The following is a 15,414-nucleotide window of genomic DNA, read 5'->3' as shown; positions in this document are numbered from 1 at the left end:
GCTTCAAGTTACGCCCCTGACATTATGCCATTCAAAATAGTAGCCCATTTTTTATTAGGAAGAATGACCTTTGGGGCCTTATCTTGGTTCAGGGCATCTGCATCCCTGCCATCTCCCTATTGAGACTGCATTCACTCTTGGCAGAGAGCAAATGTGTATGGGGGGATTGAAGGGACTGCTATCTAAGATCTTGTGCCATCTTACTTGTATCTTTTATCTATGTCACATTATAATGCTGCAGATTACATATATGACCTCAAAACTGCTATGTGGTGTCCAGTACTGGTTTTCGGAAAAAAAAAAAAAAAAAATTCTGGCAAAATCTTAGATGTTGACAACTCAACTGGATGCCAGACTTAAAGGGGTTTTCCAGGCCAATGATTATTTTTTTTTTTTTTAAAGAAAAGTCTGTTAGTGCTAGTAATGGGTTAATAAGTACACCCATATACCTATAGCAGTGTTTGGAGTGAATTCTGGGTTTCTCCTGCATCTGTTTACATGATCTAACTTCCTGTTGTGCAGCTTCCTGTGTAGCCTTTACACTAGTTCTCTCTCACTCCGTTACACTCCTGCTCCCTGTCTCCCTAGTCTAGCGATCCCACCCATTACTAGTCCCTCCTACCCTTCTCCATCTCCCTAGCCTCGTGATCCCGCCTATTACTAGTCCCTCCCACCTTCCCACATATCCCTAGCTAACCTCTTCCGCCCACTACTGGCAGACAGGAAGAGGGGAGGAGTGGTATCCCAGACATAGGAAGGCTTGGTAAGTATTGATGGGAATGGAGGGGGAGAGTAATGGTGATGTTCCGTTTTCAGTAGCGGTGAAACAGAACTTCACCAGATTATCAGAAAACGTCCCTGGGGCGGTCACATGACCACTTCAGGGATATGGGTAATTTATAGATTTTTTAAAAATTGAAGTAAATTAGATTTTAGGCGGGGTGGAGGGGTTTAATTTAGGGATTAATTCTTAGTTTATCCTGGACAACCCCTTTAAAAAGGTTATCCAACCTAAAATTTTATTTATTATTTAGTCCATGGGAGGTGAAGAAAATGAAAAAAAAAAAAACATAATTGCTTATCTTCGATGCTCCGTTGCCTCCCTGTATGGTCTGGTCCCGCAGCCCTATTGGCTTCTGATGGAAGTATCCACCCCACATGACAGCTGAGGCCTCAAGAAGGGAACCAGAGATGTTACTACCTGTGACATCCTCGGTTCCTTTTCTGAGGCCTCTGATTGACCTCAGCAGTTACGTGACCTTAGCGGAAGTGATTTGGATCATCACAGCCAACCAGAAATTCATAAACAAGAAGCCTGTGAGAACACTGGAGGATCGGGGACAGGTGAGTATGTTGGGGATTTCTTCTTCACCTCCCCCCAGCGTAATTAAAAAAAAAATATTATTTAGCCCAAACAACCTCGTTAATGCTGACTTGCACTTGCAGCTTTAACATCGGTTTGGGTTTTTGTTGCTTACAAGTTTCTGTATCTTAAATGTTGAAATAATTTGAAAGAAAGACTAAGGAAGAGAAACCTATTTCCAAGTCTGTTCAGCCAGATTTTACCACACTGAAATGTATTGCCTTTTGTACATTGCAGGTTTCCATACATTCCTTGGAAACAGTCAGACGCATTGTCAGCACTGCCATCACTCCTTTGCACCTAGTGTCCCATGTTCTTTTGGGGCATGGAAAGTAAGCTCTGGCTACATGCCACAACATAGGCTTTAGTAGCTAAGATCTTTATCAGTAAACCTCTGTTCACACCGTGTTTGCATTGTATATTCAGCATACGGACATGAAAAGCTCCCAGTGCTCAACATATCCTTAGGGCCCCACTAATGCAATAGATGCCAAAAATATGTCCATTTGGCACCAACCTGGCCATTATGCCTTTGCATACTGTACTTAATAGTGTAATTGACTGCGCTATTCAGTACAGGGGCATCAATAGGGAAACAGAAATGCTACAACATACATGGAAAAGGGGTAACTGGGATGTTTTATATAGACATTCCGTAAAAATGATCCATGAAAATGACTTATGAGTGTGTTTTTATCCCACTTTGTGATGCTTTGGATGGTACAGAACAGGTTGTAAAAGGGAATAAAAATAATTTATCAAAGGTGAAACCTATCTAAACAAAGGCAGAGAAGCATTTACATTATTAGATGTGGCTCCTCTGCCATGTAAACACTGCGGACTGGCACCAGTGTATTTATTGTAACCTCGCCATCATACAATGTATCTAATGTATTCATAGAATGCCTAGCTGGCAGGGTAGATTGCAAGCTTATGGGCACCTTGTCTTCATACAGATCAGCTCCAGAGCTGGCAGGTTTTGTGTCACTTTCTTTGCACCACTTGTCTATTACTGGTGGAATAGCTGGAAAATGGCTGTTGAAAATAAAAGTTCATTGCAAGTGTTTATGTGACAGGACAGGAGCGGCGAAGCTGGGCTACATCTAAACATTGCCTTATTAAGTCAGCTCTGTAAGGTGGGGTCACGCCCGCTGGGTCATGAAACATGATTTTACCATCCCAAGAACAAACAAAGGCTGACATTAGGATTTTCATCTCATAAAGCCTAGCGCTCTATTTATAAGACTGAACCTAGAAGAGGTTTCTAAGCGTCTCGAAAATCTTAGTGGGCAAGAAAGTTTATGAATAAAGCAGAAAAAAAATCTATATAACAGCTAAACTTTGTAAATAAAGATTTTGTACAATGTGTCATTTGGATTCAAAGATTCCTGATTGAAAATGTATTTTATTTGAGCACTAACTAGAATGCAGGGCATTGTGCCAATTTAAGATAAGTGAACTGGTTTCTACCGAATTGACCCAAACATTGGAAAAAATTTGGATTCAACTGAATCCAAACTTTTTGCACTTCGATTTGGAGGGGCCAGCTAAAGTGGCTGATAACATGTGAAATTATGGAGAAAGGATTGCATGACCTGGGGAATATGGGGACTTCTCCCAAATTGCCTTGCAAGTCCTCATTGGCAGGAGACAGCCAGTCATGAGGGACTATAGGTGTGAGGTTATACACATTATAAAAAATTACAAGCAGGAAGTTCAGGTGTTCACGTTGTGGGGAGAGATTAGACAGATAAGAGCATCTCTAAATAAATAAAGTAGGCCAGACCCTTAAATAAATGAGACCCTTGCTAAGACCCCTAATACTTCTAATACTTATCTCTAATTAATTCAGATCTCAGACTAGAAAACTAAATTAATCAGACTATAGACTAAACCACAAAATTAATCCAGAACCCATACTAGACACTGAAATTATTCAGAGACCAATAAACATGAACAATTTATTGGACCTGAACATAAATTTAGACCCCAGACCAGACCTCAAAATTATTCAGAGACCAAAATAATTCAGAGCACAGACCAGATTTGGGCATAAATTCAGACCCCAGACTAGGTGACTAAATGAATCACATACCTCCTGATACTTACTGCCGCTTTCTCCCGTGTCCTCTCCTGGTATTGAAATAATTCTCCAGGTCTCACTCTATTAAGGGTACAGTTATACATTACAGACATGGCAGGGCCATGATGTGTTTCAAAACTGGGCGGCCATCCCAACTAAACAGTACAACAGTTTTTCAACCAGATTACATATTGTAATGTAGAAGGAGAAACCAGGAGATTTGCACTCACAGGGCAGTAGTACGACACACTCCAGTATTCTTTGTTCAAAATCCTTTGGCCATCACGACGCGTTTCGGGATTATTCCAGCCCTTTATCAAGTGCAGTTAAAACCCTTTGGTTAAAAACCACCATTACTATGCCTATACTACATATCATGTCAGTGGGCTGCAAATAGGATAAAAAACACCCACTCACCCCACTGATGGGCATCCTTGCCATTGCAGTGGTGTCCAGTCCTCACTGTTCTTCACCTCCTGCTCGTGTTGTGACGTAGCAGGAAATAACTGAGGATATTCATCCATTTCCTGTTGTGTCTGGATGGCAGTAGGAAATGGAGCACAGCTGGGATCCAGTGGTGGGGATTGGTGAGGTTAAGCTCTTTTGTGTGTTTTGTCTTATTTGCAGCCCACTGACACCAATTTTTTGTACAGCTGGAAAACCCCTTTAAGCAATGCTTGCCTTGAATACATATTCATCTGCTGTTGCACATTTAAAGGGGTGGAAAATCTTTAGTAGGGCTCTTAAGTTTTACAAAAAGAGTGAAAGGCCAGTGACACCAAATCCCTCCATTTTATGTGTATGCTACACCTTTGGTATGGCCAAGCGAGTCTCCATGCTTTCTCCTATTGTACATGTAATTTCTTAGCCTGGCGTGTGCTGAGCTCATACAGGAGTCTGCTCCTCCGCTGTTTACATTCCTGCTTTATGCACATATCTCATTGTGTGTACGGCTAAGGGGAAAAATCCAAAACATGTCTTCGAAGATTGTAAGCTTCCGTGCACACTGTATATGTAATGTGAGAGATAACAATTTTCTTTAGATCAAAATTGTTGTGTCCTACTGAGGGGCATTTGTAGAGATGGAGCTTAAGCTTGTAAATTCTCCAAGGGAAAAAAACTGCATCTGCCTCCATATGAAATAGAGGCTGGTTTCATGTGGAGATGGGGCTGAACCATCCTCAAATTCACCACCAAATTCCATCGTGCCAACATCTCTTACTGAGGATGCTATCTGTGCCACAGTTATGGTAGTGCTGAAAGTCAGTATGAAGCCATGTTCTTCACATGTTGACTGGTACACAAAGCAAAGTCCAGACACGGGATTCAGATTTTTAACAATAGATTTTGTGTGGTGGGTGGTGGTAGGGTCACTAATATTTTTGAGGAGGAATGGCGCACAAGTGCGTCACTCAAACTTTTTGAAGAGAAGCAGCACAGGCCTTCATTAACACAAAGCCATGCCCTATTTTGGAGCCCCCATGGGTTATCCACCTTACTAATATTTCTAATATTGATGCATGTCCTTAAAATAGGCCATCAGTATTACACCTGCGGTAGTCCAACAGCCAGGACCCCTGCAAAGTGGCTTCCAGTAATGCTAACATGCCAAGAGCGTGCTGCTCATCTGCTATAGGATATGTACCACTGCAGTAACTAAAGCCACCACTACGAGCACAACACACACAACTCTCGGCATGTCCATAGTGCCGTCCTGTGATCAGAGCAACGAACATTAATCGACAGATACAGACAGAGCTCCCTATTTTTTACTTTTCTGACGGAAGAAGTTGTATATACTGAACTCTTTCTTGTGTTACCAAGGTAAACAAACATGATGGAAGAAAGTGTCCACCATGTTATTTACATTAGAGTCAATGGGAATAGACACAGAAGGGGCTCCCTCTGTGTCCATTACTCTGCTATAGTTAATGTCTGTTGCCTGTCCATAGGAATTTCCTGCATTCTTGGTCATATCCATTGGCAACTGATTAATACAAAAGATGGTCACCACTAAGCTGGCTAGAGAAAATGATTACATTTGCAAAAATGTTTATCTCTTCATAGTTTACAAATATAAATATGGATATGTTCATGGTGAGATCTTTTAAAGAGGACCTTTCATGAGTTAGGGCACAGGCAGTTCTATATACTGCTGGAAAGCCGACAATGCGCTGAATTCAGCACACTGTCGGCTTTCACAATCTGTGCCTTAGGTGGAGAGCTATCAGTGCCGGTACCATAGCTCTTCAGTCAGAAGGGTGTTCCTGACAGTCTGTCAGTAACGTCCTTCTGCACAGCAGCGCCCTTCTGACTGTGAAGAGCTACGGTACCAGCACCGATAGCGCTTCACTTGGGGCACAGATTGTGAAAGCTAACAGTGCGCTGAATTCAGCACACTGTAGGCTTTCCAGCGGTATATAGAACTGCCTGTGCCCCAACTCATGAAAGGTCCTCTTTAAGTTTCAGCAGCTTGAATTATTCCTCAGATATCAGGAACAGCAAGTAAACAATATGAATGCAAAAACTGCATATACTTGACCTCATAGACCACGTTGCGGACATCGCACAGCACGACTGTACCTTTATGCTTAAGTGGTGCTACAAGGAAAGTGAACCCTTCCTCCAGGTTTCTCCACAAATCACTTTGTGGTTATTTTATTTTTAAGGTACCCTTCTAATACATTGGAATATAGGAGCTGTCAAAAGTAGACATCCCTTTTGAGGAGAGCTTTGGCTAACAATATAAACCCCTGATTCCAAGTAAAAGAAACAAAACAATCCAGCAGTCACCTTGAAACACATCTGCTGTCAGCGTGAGGACCAGAACGATGAACACACCAAGCAATCTTAGCAGTAACTATTACTATTCCACTAAGACACTTCCTTGGAGCTGCATACAAAAATATGTGAGGTATTTTAAGTTGTCTTTCTCACTAAAGTTATATTTTCAAACTCAAATTTCCATCAGAGGATCAGAACAACAGACATTTCCACTGCCAGATTGGCAGATACACATTGAACACTTTCTGTTTGGACCCATCATCATAGACAGCAATGTTAAAATAAAATTGGAAAGCATGTCAGACTTTTTTGCCCCTACAAAGCCAACGTAATTGTATGTTCATACAGAATTTTTTGGCAGCGGATTTTGACACTGAATCCACCTCAAAATCCGCTTGCCAAAACGGCTCCCATTGACTTCAATGGGAGCCGCTTGCTACTTTTTTCCACTAGCTAGCAGCGGAATAAAGAAGCGAGATGCCCGATCTTGCCGTGGATTCCGTAACTGACTCAGCCGCGGCGTCCGAAGCGTGAGACTCCCTCCCAATTAGGTCCATTCATTCGGGCGTAATCTGGAGCCGAATGCCGCGACAGGAAGGATGCCAGTGCACTGCATCGGCATTCCGTCGTGGAATCCATTTTCCGGTGTGTGAACATACCCTAAGGGGCTTCTGTTTTGATTTTAACATTACGGTCTAGGATGGTTAATAGACACTACAACGTGAGTGTAAAACCAGACCTAGACTTTCCATAGATTGTACAAGACACCATTCTCAGAAGTAGTATGCCAATCTAAAACCGCATGTGATGGATTCTTAACTGTACAGATGCCCAAGGGCATAGAGGCCATACATACACTCACCGGCCACTTTATTAGGTACACCTGTCCAACTGCTCGTTAACACTTAATTTCTAATCAGCCAATCACATGGCGGCAACTCAGTACATTTAGGCATGTAGACATGGTCAAGACAATCTCCTGCAGTTCAAACCGAGCATCAGTATGGGGAAGAAAGGTGATTTGAGTGCCTTTGAACGTGGCATGGTTGTTGGTGCCAGAAGGGCTGGTCTGAGTATTTCAGAAACTGCTGATCTACTGGGATTTTCACGCACAACCATCTCTAGGGTTTACAGAGAATGGTCCGAAAAAGAAAAAACATCCAGTGAGCGGCAGTTCTGTGGGCGGAAATGCGTTGTTGATGCCAGAGGTCAGAGGAGAATGGCCAGACTGGTTCGAGCTGATAGAAAGGCAACAGTGACTCAAATAGCCACCCGTTACAACCAAGGTAGCCAGAAGAGCATCTCTGAACGCACAGTAAGTCGAACTTTGAGGCAGATGGGCTACAGCAGCAGAAGACCACACCGGGTGCCACTCCTTTCAGCTAAGAACAGGAAACTGAGGCTACAATTTGCACAAGCTCATCGAAATTGGACAATTGAAGATTGGAAAAACGTTGCCTGGTCTGATGAGTCTCAATTTCTGCTGCGACATTCGGATGGTAGGGTCAGAATTTGGCGTCAACAACATGAAAGCATGGATCCATCCTGCCTTGTATCAACGGTTCAGGCTGGTAGTGGTGGTGTCATGGTGTGGGGAATATTTTCTTGGCACTCTTTGGGCCCCTTGGTACCAATTGAGCATCGTTGCAACGCCAAAGCCTACCTGAGTATTGTTGCTGACCATGTCCATCCCTTTATGACCACAATGTACCCAACATCTGATGGCTACTTTCAGCAGGATAATGCGCCATGTCATAAAGCTGGAATCATCTCAGACTGGTTTCTTGAACATGACAATGAGTTCACTGTACTCCAATGGCCTCCACAGTCACCAGATCTCAATCCAATAGAGCATCTTTGGGATGTGGTGGAACGGGAGATTCGCATCATGGATGTGCAGCCGACAAATCTGCGGCAACTGTGTGATGCCATCATGTCAATATGGACCAAAATCTCTGAGGAATGCTTCCAGCACCTTGTTGAATCTATGCCACGAAGAATTGAGGCAGTTCTGAAGGCAAAAGGGGGTCCAACCCGTTACTAGCATGGTGTACCTAATAAAGTGGCCGGTGAGTGTACAAATGCAGAATAGGGGGAGTATTTGCGCCCTAATAGGTGCCAAGAACCTAAGCAGGCATTCCGTCTTAAAGGGCATTACAACATTCAGGTGGTGTATGGTCTTCTGAACCATTTTTGTGAAATGACACCAAAATTTGCTCACAAATGGGGTTCTATGCTATTGACCAAAAATATTACAATGATTCTTTCACTATTCTTTTAAGTTGAATGCCCAGATTACCTATTATTCCTGGGATAATCCATCACTATACTCGTACAACCTTTGCCCCTGGAACAAGAGACTTTATTTTTTATGACGTATTCCTTTTTTATAATGTTTTTGTCTTCTCTTGTGTAATTCCACATCTACAACATTGTATAGACATATTATATGTATGTATAAATGAAATAACTGTGTCGTCCCATCATGAGGCACTTTATGCTTTGACAACTGTGATGTTTGTGGGAACTTGTCTATTTTGGATCTGACAGAGGAGGGCAAAGTGAGTGGTTCAGACGCAGCCCCCCATCTTCATTTCTCATACTAACTGGGAACTGAGAAAATTCCCACACTGTTCAGAAGAAACAAGCAGGAAGTCCCATTAACCTCTTGTATGCCACAAGGGATGCTTGGAAAGGAACTGGTTAATAGAAGCAGGACCCTTTTAGTTTGGTTCATTAGTGTTCCCAGACAACTTGCTGGCACAGAGTTGGTCTCACTCTCTCTCCTCTGTTTCTCTCTGTTTTTGTCCCTCCCCCCCCCCCCCCACCGCTCTGTTTCACCCCCCTTCTCTTTCAACCCTAATGATTCCCACATGGTTCTTGGTATCTCAGCCAAGCCTCCTAGCATTGTCTGAAAACTCCAAATTTAGAAGAAATATGAAAATTGTCAAACAGTCAGTCCTTAGTGGGTAAAACTGAAAACCTCCTAAACTGTCACAGGTCAAGGCAAGAAAAGGAGGGGGTGTCACGTGAGTACACCCCCAACCAATGGCATCCTACAACGACCTGACAGATGTGCCTTATAACAGCCTGGCCTCTCTTCCCTCCAGCTCATATAAGGTAAAAGAAAAAAGGTCTTTTCCCCCAGATGGTTAGAATCTAGTGCAGGAAACCCCTCATCTCTTACATAGACTCATGCTTGTGCAACCCAGGGGGATCAAAGTCTCAAGAATGTCTGGAGAAGGTAAGTCATGATTTTCGTAACTCGTAGCCATAGACCCGTTTAGCGTACTAGAGGGACGATCCATGAGTATTATTTCGCCGTGTATGTAAATTACACCTCTTGTCAAACAATGTGTATTACAGATAAGACTATATTATTCATTAAGTTTGTTCTTCATCATGTAACAAATTGTTTTATAACTGTGCAGGACTTTGTAGACATGTATGTGCATTCTTCAATGGTCCTATAAATTAACCAGCAATGCTTAATATGTAGGGTCTAGCAAACTGAATGCCTATATAAGTGTCATTTTGTTATATACTTCGACTCCAACATTGGCCCCCGAATAGAAACCTTGGGGACCATAATTTCAGGATTCTGGTGTATGGTCACTCGTGCATCCTGAAAGCAGTGTATATGGATGTGCGGAGTCCATGACATTTGCTGCACACATCAGATCCACAGACTTTTCTTTATATGTTCATGTGTAAATAATCCTTATCCCTGCAGTGGTGGCCCCTGATATGTCAGTCATATGCTATATTTAAATGGAGTAAACTACAAAGGAGCATCCCTAACATGTCCTCATTGCCTTCTATAATCTAGTCTCCTAGTTATCTGCCCTTATCATCCCTAACCTGTCCTCATAGTCATCTATAATCTAGTCTCCTAGTTATCTGATATTATCATCTATAACCTGTCCTCATAGTCATCTATAGTCTTGTCTCCTAGTTATCTGATATTATCATCTATAACTTGTCCTCATAGTCATCTATAGTCTAGTCTCCTAGTTATCTATCATTATCATCTATAACCCGTCCTCATAGTCATCTATAGTCTTGTCTCCTAGTTATCTGATATTATCATCTATAACCCGTCCTCATGGTGATCTATAGTCTTGTCTCCTAGTTATCTGCCATTATTATCTATAACCTGTTCTCATGGATATCTCTCATAGTCATTTTTCACCTAGTGTCAGTCATCTCATATAACCAACTATAACCTGGTCTCCTAGTCACTTCAAAGTCATTTCTAACCCACTCTCATAGTCATCTGTCATAGTCTTCTATAACCTAATCTAATGTTCATCTCTAATACACATATAAAACCTAATCCCATAGATATTTAAATAGTCATTTCTAATCTAGTCTCATGTTCATCTCTTATTATAATCCATAACCTATTCTCATTGATATCTCTAATAGTCATCTATAACCTAGTCATGTATTCACTTCTTATAGTTGTCTATAACTTAGTCCAGAGGTCGGCAACCTTCGGCAGTCCAGCTGTTGTGAAACTGCAATTCCCAGCATATACTTAGAAGTGAATGGAGAATACTGGGAGCTGGAGTGCCAAAGGTTACCGACCCAGGACATGGTCTCATAGTCATCTGATTATTGTCTAAAACCTAAACTCATCGTCATTTCTTATAGCTATCTCTAACCTAGTATCATAGACTTTTCTTATAGTTATCTATAACCTAGTTTCATAGTCATTTCTTATAGTCATCTACAGCCTAGTCATGTTCAACTCTAATTCTTATCTATAACCAATTCTCATGAACATATCTTATAGTCATCTATAACATAAGCTCAGAGTAATTTCTACTAGTTATCTAGAACTTAGTCTTATGTCATCTATAACCTAGTTTCACATACATCTCTTATTATGGTGTATTACTAGTCTCATAGTCATCTCTCATCATCATCTATACCTATTCATACAGTCATCTCTCATCATCATCTATAGCTTAGTCTTATGGTCATCTCTCATTGTTATCTATAATCTATTTTCATAGTCATCTCTCATTACCATGTATTATCTAGTCTCATAGTCATCTCTCATTACCATGTATTATCTAGTCTCATAGTCATCTCTCATTTTCATCTATAACCAGGTCTCATGGTCATTCTTCATTGTCATCAATAGTATCTAAAATCTTGTCTAGTTGCTTTACTTGTTGCTCTGCAACCATGGAACTTTCTCATTGCTCCAGAATAATATTCTCCTAGGTCTCTGACTGTATAGAACATACAATCTTCCTTTTCTGTCTGTTGAAGCACAAGTCTCTTCTTCTTTCCAAGCATTGTCTAGACTTCAGCATCACCACAGCCCCTCGGCCGCAGCTGTCTGTAAGCCATGAAGTGCTTGTGTTTATATCTCCAAAGTATGTTAAGACGTCCCATATGTCTTAATAGCTGAAAGTAACTTTATACAAACCAAAGGGCCGACTAGTCCTCAAAATGGAGTATTCTCAATGTATCTGGTAGAAGGGCTTGTACATTAACATTAAAAGACATGAAAACTATATTCTCCAAAAGTCCTGCAAAATAATAGTTTGTGCTATATTGGTATTAAACTATTTCCAAACTTTGTAAAGTATTCCTCACGACGTGATTAATAAAGCTGATATACTAACATTGGCTCGTGAGTAGCTGCAGAATATATAGTACCAGTCCATTATGTGTACATTCTGCAGAGTATATAGGTGCTGCCCCGCACACTGCATGTCTCTATTGCCATAAGATATATTACATTGCTACACACTGCATAGTAAGACCTCCTAGCTGCCAAGCATGATCAGATTTCCTCTCCGGTAATTTATGGGGAATTACACAATGACATTTATGACCGCGCACATGATAAGCCTGAATGCATTTCCTTAAAGTGAGTGGGACTTTCTTTAGGCATGTATGACCTGCCAAACCTTGCAGCAACTTCCTGACAGGAGTGGGACATAGTCTTGGCAGCAAAAGACCTAGGCAGCTGCTCCAGATGTGACCACTTTAACCGCTGGAAAAACCCTGAGGCTCTCACCATCATGCTTAGACTGGCAAAGCCTAGAGATTTCCCCAACACTTTATAATGCTAATCCTCTGAGCAGCAGAGCGTGTGGGTGTCCTGGGTGCCCGTCTGTTACTGGTGTACTGTTTAATAGAACGAGTATTGATTCTTAAACTAGGAGTAAGATGATAAAGTCTATCTATCTTCTATCTATATTCTATTTCATTAAAGTGGCTGTGCTAAGTTAACAACTTATTGCCAATCCAAAGGATAGGTAAGTGTCTGATCGGTGGAGGTCTGACCATTGTGACCCTCACTGATCATGACAATGGGGGTCTCTTGTTTCCTGTTGGAATGGAGAAGGTTGTGCAGGTGTTGTTACTGAGCCACTAGAAACATAGAAGATTGATGGCATAAAAAGTCCATCTGGTCCATATAGTCTGCCCTAATATTATCTCCATTTTATCTTAGGATAGACATGTGCATGCTTAAGGGAGTTTCCCCATTATAAGCAGGTCAATGAGGGTCCAACTGTTCAAACCCTAAAGATCAAGAGAATGGGGATTGTCATCCCCTGTTCTGAATAGATTGGTGGCTAGGTAGTTTGCTTATTGCTCCATTCATTTCAAATGGAACACCAGAGATAGCCAAGCACTGGACTTGGCCTCACATCAGAGATGAATGAAGCAGTAGCCCTGTCATTCACATGATCTGATCAAGGCGAGTCGCATTGATTAGACCCCCACAAAACCAATATTAATCACCTATACTGTGACTAGATGATAAGTCGTGTAATTGGGATGACCCATTTAATGTGTGGCAGATAGATATTTGGTCTTCTATTTAGTTTAGGCATCGTATCTGCAATCCCATACAAACTGTAGAAAAGCAGAGACTGAAATGACTTATAATAGGCTATAGTAACCAGACTAGACCTGTTACGATGAAGGATACAGCATTTTCTATTCTGTTTAAGGATCAGTGCACAGTTTTTTGGCGCTGATTTTGACGCTGAATCTGCCTCAAAATCAGCCTCCAAAAAAAGCCTCCCAATAGAACTCTATAAATACATAATAATAAATAGATAATAAATATGAAATAGAACTCTATTGGGAGGTTTTTTTTGGAGTCTGATTTTGAGGCGGATTCAGCCTCAAAATCAGCGCCAAAAATCTCTGTGTGCACTGACTCTTAGAATACTCCTTATGTCCTAATTCCTGTGGCAGCTATCTTAACTATAATCTTGTCTTTATTATGTATTGGTCATTGTTAATTCATTTCATACACTACTAGTCTAAAGGAGTTGTCCAGTATTAATAAAACATGGCTCCTTTCTCCCAGGAACACCACCACACCTGTCCATGTTGTCTTTGGTATTGCAGCGCAGCTCTATTAAAGAAACCTGTGAACAGATGTGGCACTGATTTCAGAACACAGCAGCCATATTTCTTTAATCTTGTATATCCCCTTTAAACCTGGAACACCAGTTCTGTATTGGTTTTCTTAGAACTCTGCTTTGTGCCGTTTCTTTGTTACTCCTCTTGGAAACGTATATATGAATGGACCGCGAGTGGTGACACAATCCGATTAGCACTGAGTGTCAAGCTATTGACATGAGGAACGGTAACAGCCAAATGTCTAGATTATTCAGTCATATTCAGGAGGAGTAATACAGGAGCGTACAATGCAGCATTCTTAGAAAATATGCTGAAGATTTGTTATTGCATTGGCAATACAGGAATTTGCCTTTATGCCATCAAATTTGAAGGTCAATTGAGTGACAACATAAAGAAGGTCAGCTTTTCTTTATTGGAGGTCATAGGATTCTATGGTAAGGAAGTCATAGACTCTGATACATAGTAAAGGCAAGTAACGGTTTGTGGCAACCAACAAGATTTGTACTTTAATTTTTCAAAGTGGTGGTAAGAAACAAAGCTGGAATCTGATTGGTTGCCAAGGGCCACTACTCCAATTTCTTTTTTGCACCAGTTTTTCATAAATCTGCACGGTTGACCATACACCTTGACACTTGTCGGAGGAACAATTATTTAGCCAACAGCTATCTCTCATGACACCCACTTATACACTTGGTTCAGCTTAGAGTGCACAGGTTTACATTGGAGAGAAGGGAGAAGGTTCGGGGCATGAGGAGGTTCATCACTTAGGACCCATACACTCATAATTGGGGGGGGTCACCCTGAAATCACAGGTACAGCCTTCATTTCTATTGTGTATGAGGACCTCCTACTGGATTGTAAATATGTACTGGTCAACCCAAGCATGGTGACCGAATTTAATGCTTGGATCTGTATGCGGTCATCTATGGCTTTATTCCATTTAATACAGTCTTCCTGTTATGACTTGAGGGTGAGAGTTACTCCCATGAGGCCTCTACCATTTTATATATTCAGTTGTGTCATTGGCTTATTCACATCACAGCTAGCGCATTTGTTCAGCGTATACACTGGTGAATGCCCTAAGCACCTACGCAGAACATTTTGGCATAGGTTGCATTGGGCATGTGCAGACACACCGGTACCTTGTTTCTTCTACTGTAATGAACAGCTTAGCTGAGTATTATTTTCAATATAGGCTAATCCCACAAAAGATCCTTTATAACTGAGTATACATTTTATTAGATTAGGTGTATACGCTGAACATTGCCACTAGATTTGATGGGAACAGAATCTTAGTTGAAGTCCTCTCTGCAACAAGAATTCATGGCTATGACTAAGTATTAGTTCACATGCAGCAGGTTTCTACACCTGTCTCATTCATCTAAATCAATAATATAGCATTTTATGTGATATGGAGGTATACAGATAAGTGGAACCTGTCCTTATATACAGCTGGCTAGACACAATAGATTAAAAGGGTTTTCCCGGTCGGGGGTCATTTTTTATATTAATGATGACCTATCCATAAAAAAGTGCCCACCCTATAAGGTCTGCTGAAGCTGGTAGCCATCAAATGTGTATGTGGGTAAAGGAACTGACATGTTCATTTTCAAGCTTTGTTCTAACAAGAGGTGTCTGGCAGGATCTTCCTTCCCTCTCCCCCCTGTATACATGTGTATGGATGAGTACAGAGGAATACCTGACAGCTATTCAGGTTTTAATACCGGGGATAGGCTTCACCTACATAAGTAGTATTTGTAATGGTTTAGTTGTCAGTGTA

At 41.3% G+C, this 15,414-nt stretch overlaps 1 protein-coding gene across 1 annotated transcript in view; it reads right to left on the bottom strand.

Moving 5' to 3' along the window:
* Window positions 1–5,066: 5,066 nt before the first annotated feature.
* The window catches only part of PDE6A (phosphodiesterase 6A), a 478,514-nt gene continuing 468,166 nt past the window's right edge, over window positions 5,067–15,414 (bottom strand). Inside the window, exon 20 of the mRNA XM_075274668.1 lies at window positions 5,067–5,076. The gene's annotated coding sequence lies outside the window, so the exon portion shown is untranslated. The remainder of the gene's footprint in view (window positions 5,077–15,414) is intronic.

The sequence above is a fragment of the Leptodactylus fuscus genome, chromosome 5 (genome assembly GCF_031893055.1).
Source record: "Leptodactylus fuscus isolate aLepFus1 chromosome 5, aLepFus1.hap2, whole genome shotgun sequence".
NCBI lineage: Eukaryota > Metazoa > Chordata > Amphibia > Anura > Leptodactylidae > Leptodactylus > Leptodactylus fuscus.
Note: the sequence above shows the minus strand (reverse complement) of the source record. Positions and strands in the feature narration are given on the sequence as shown.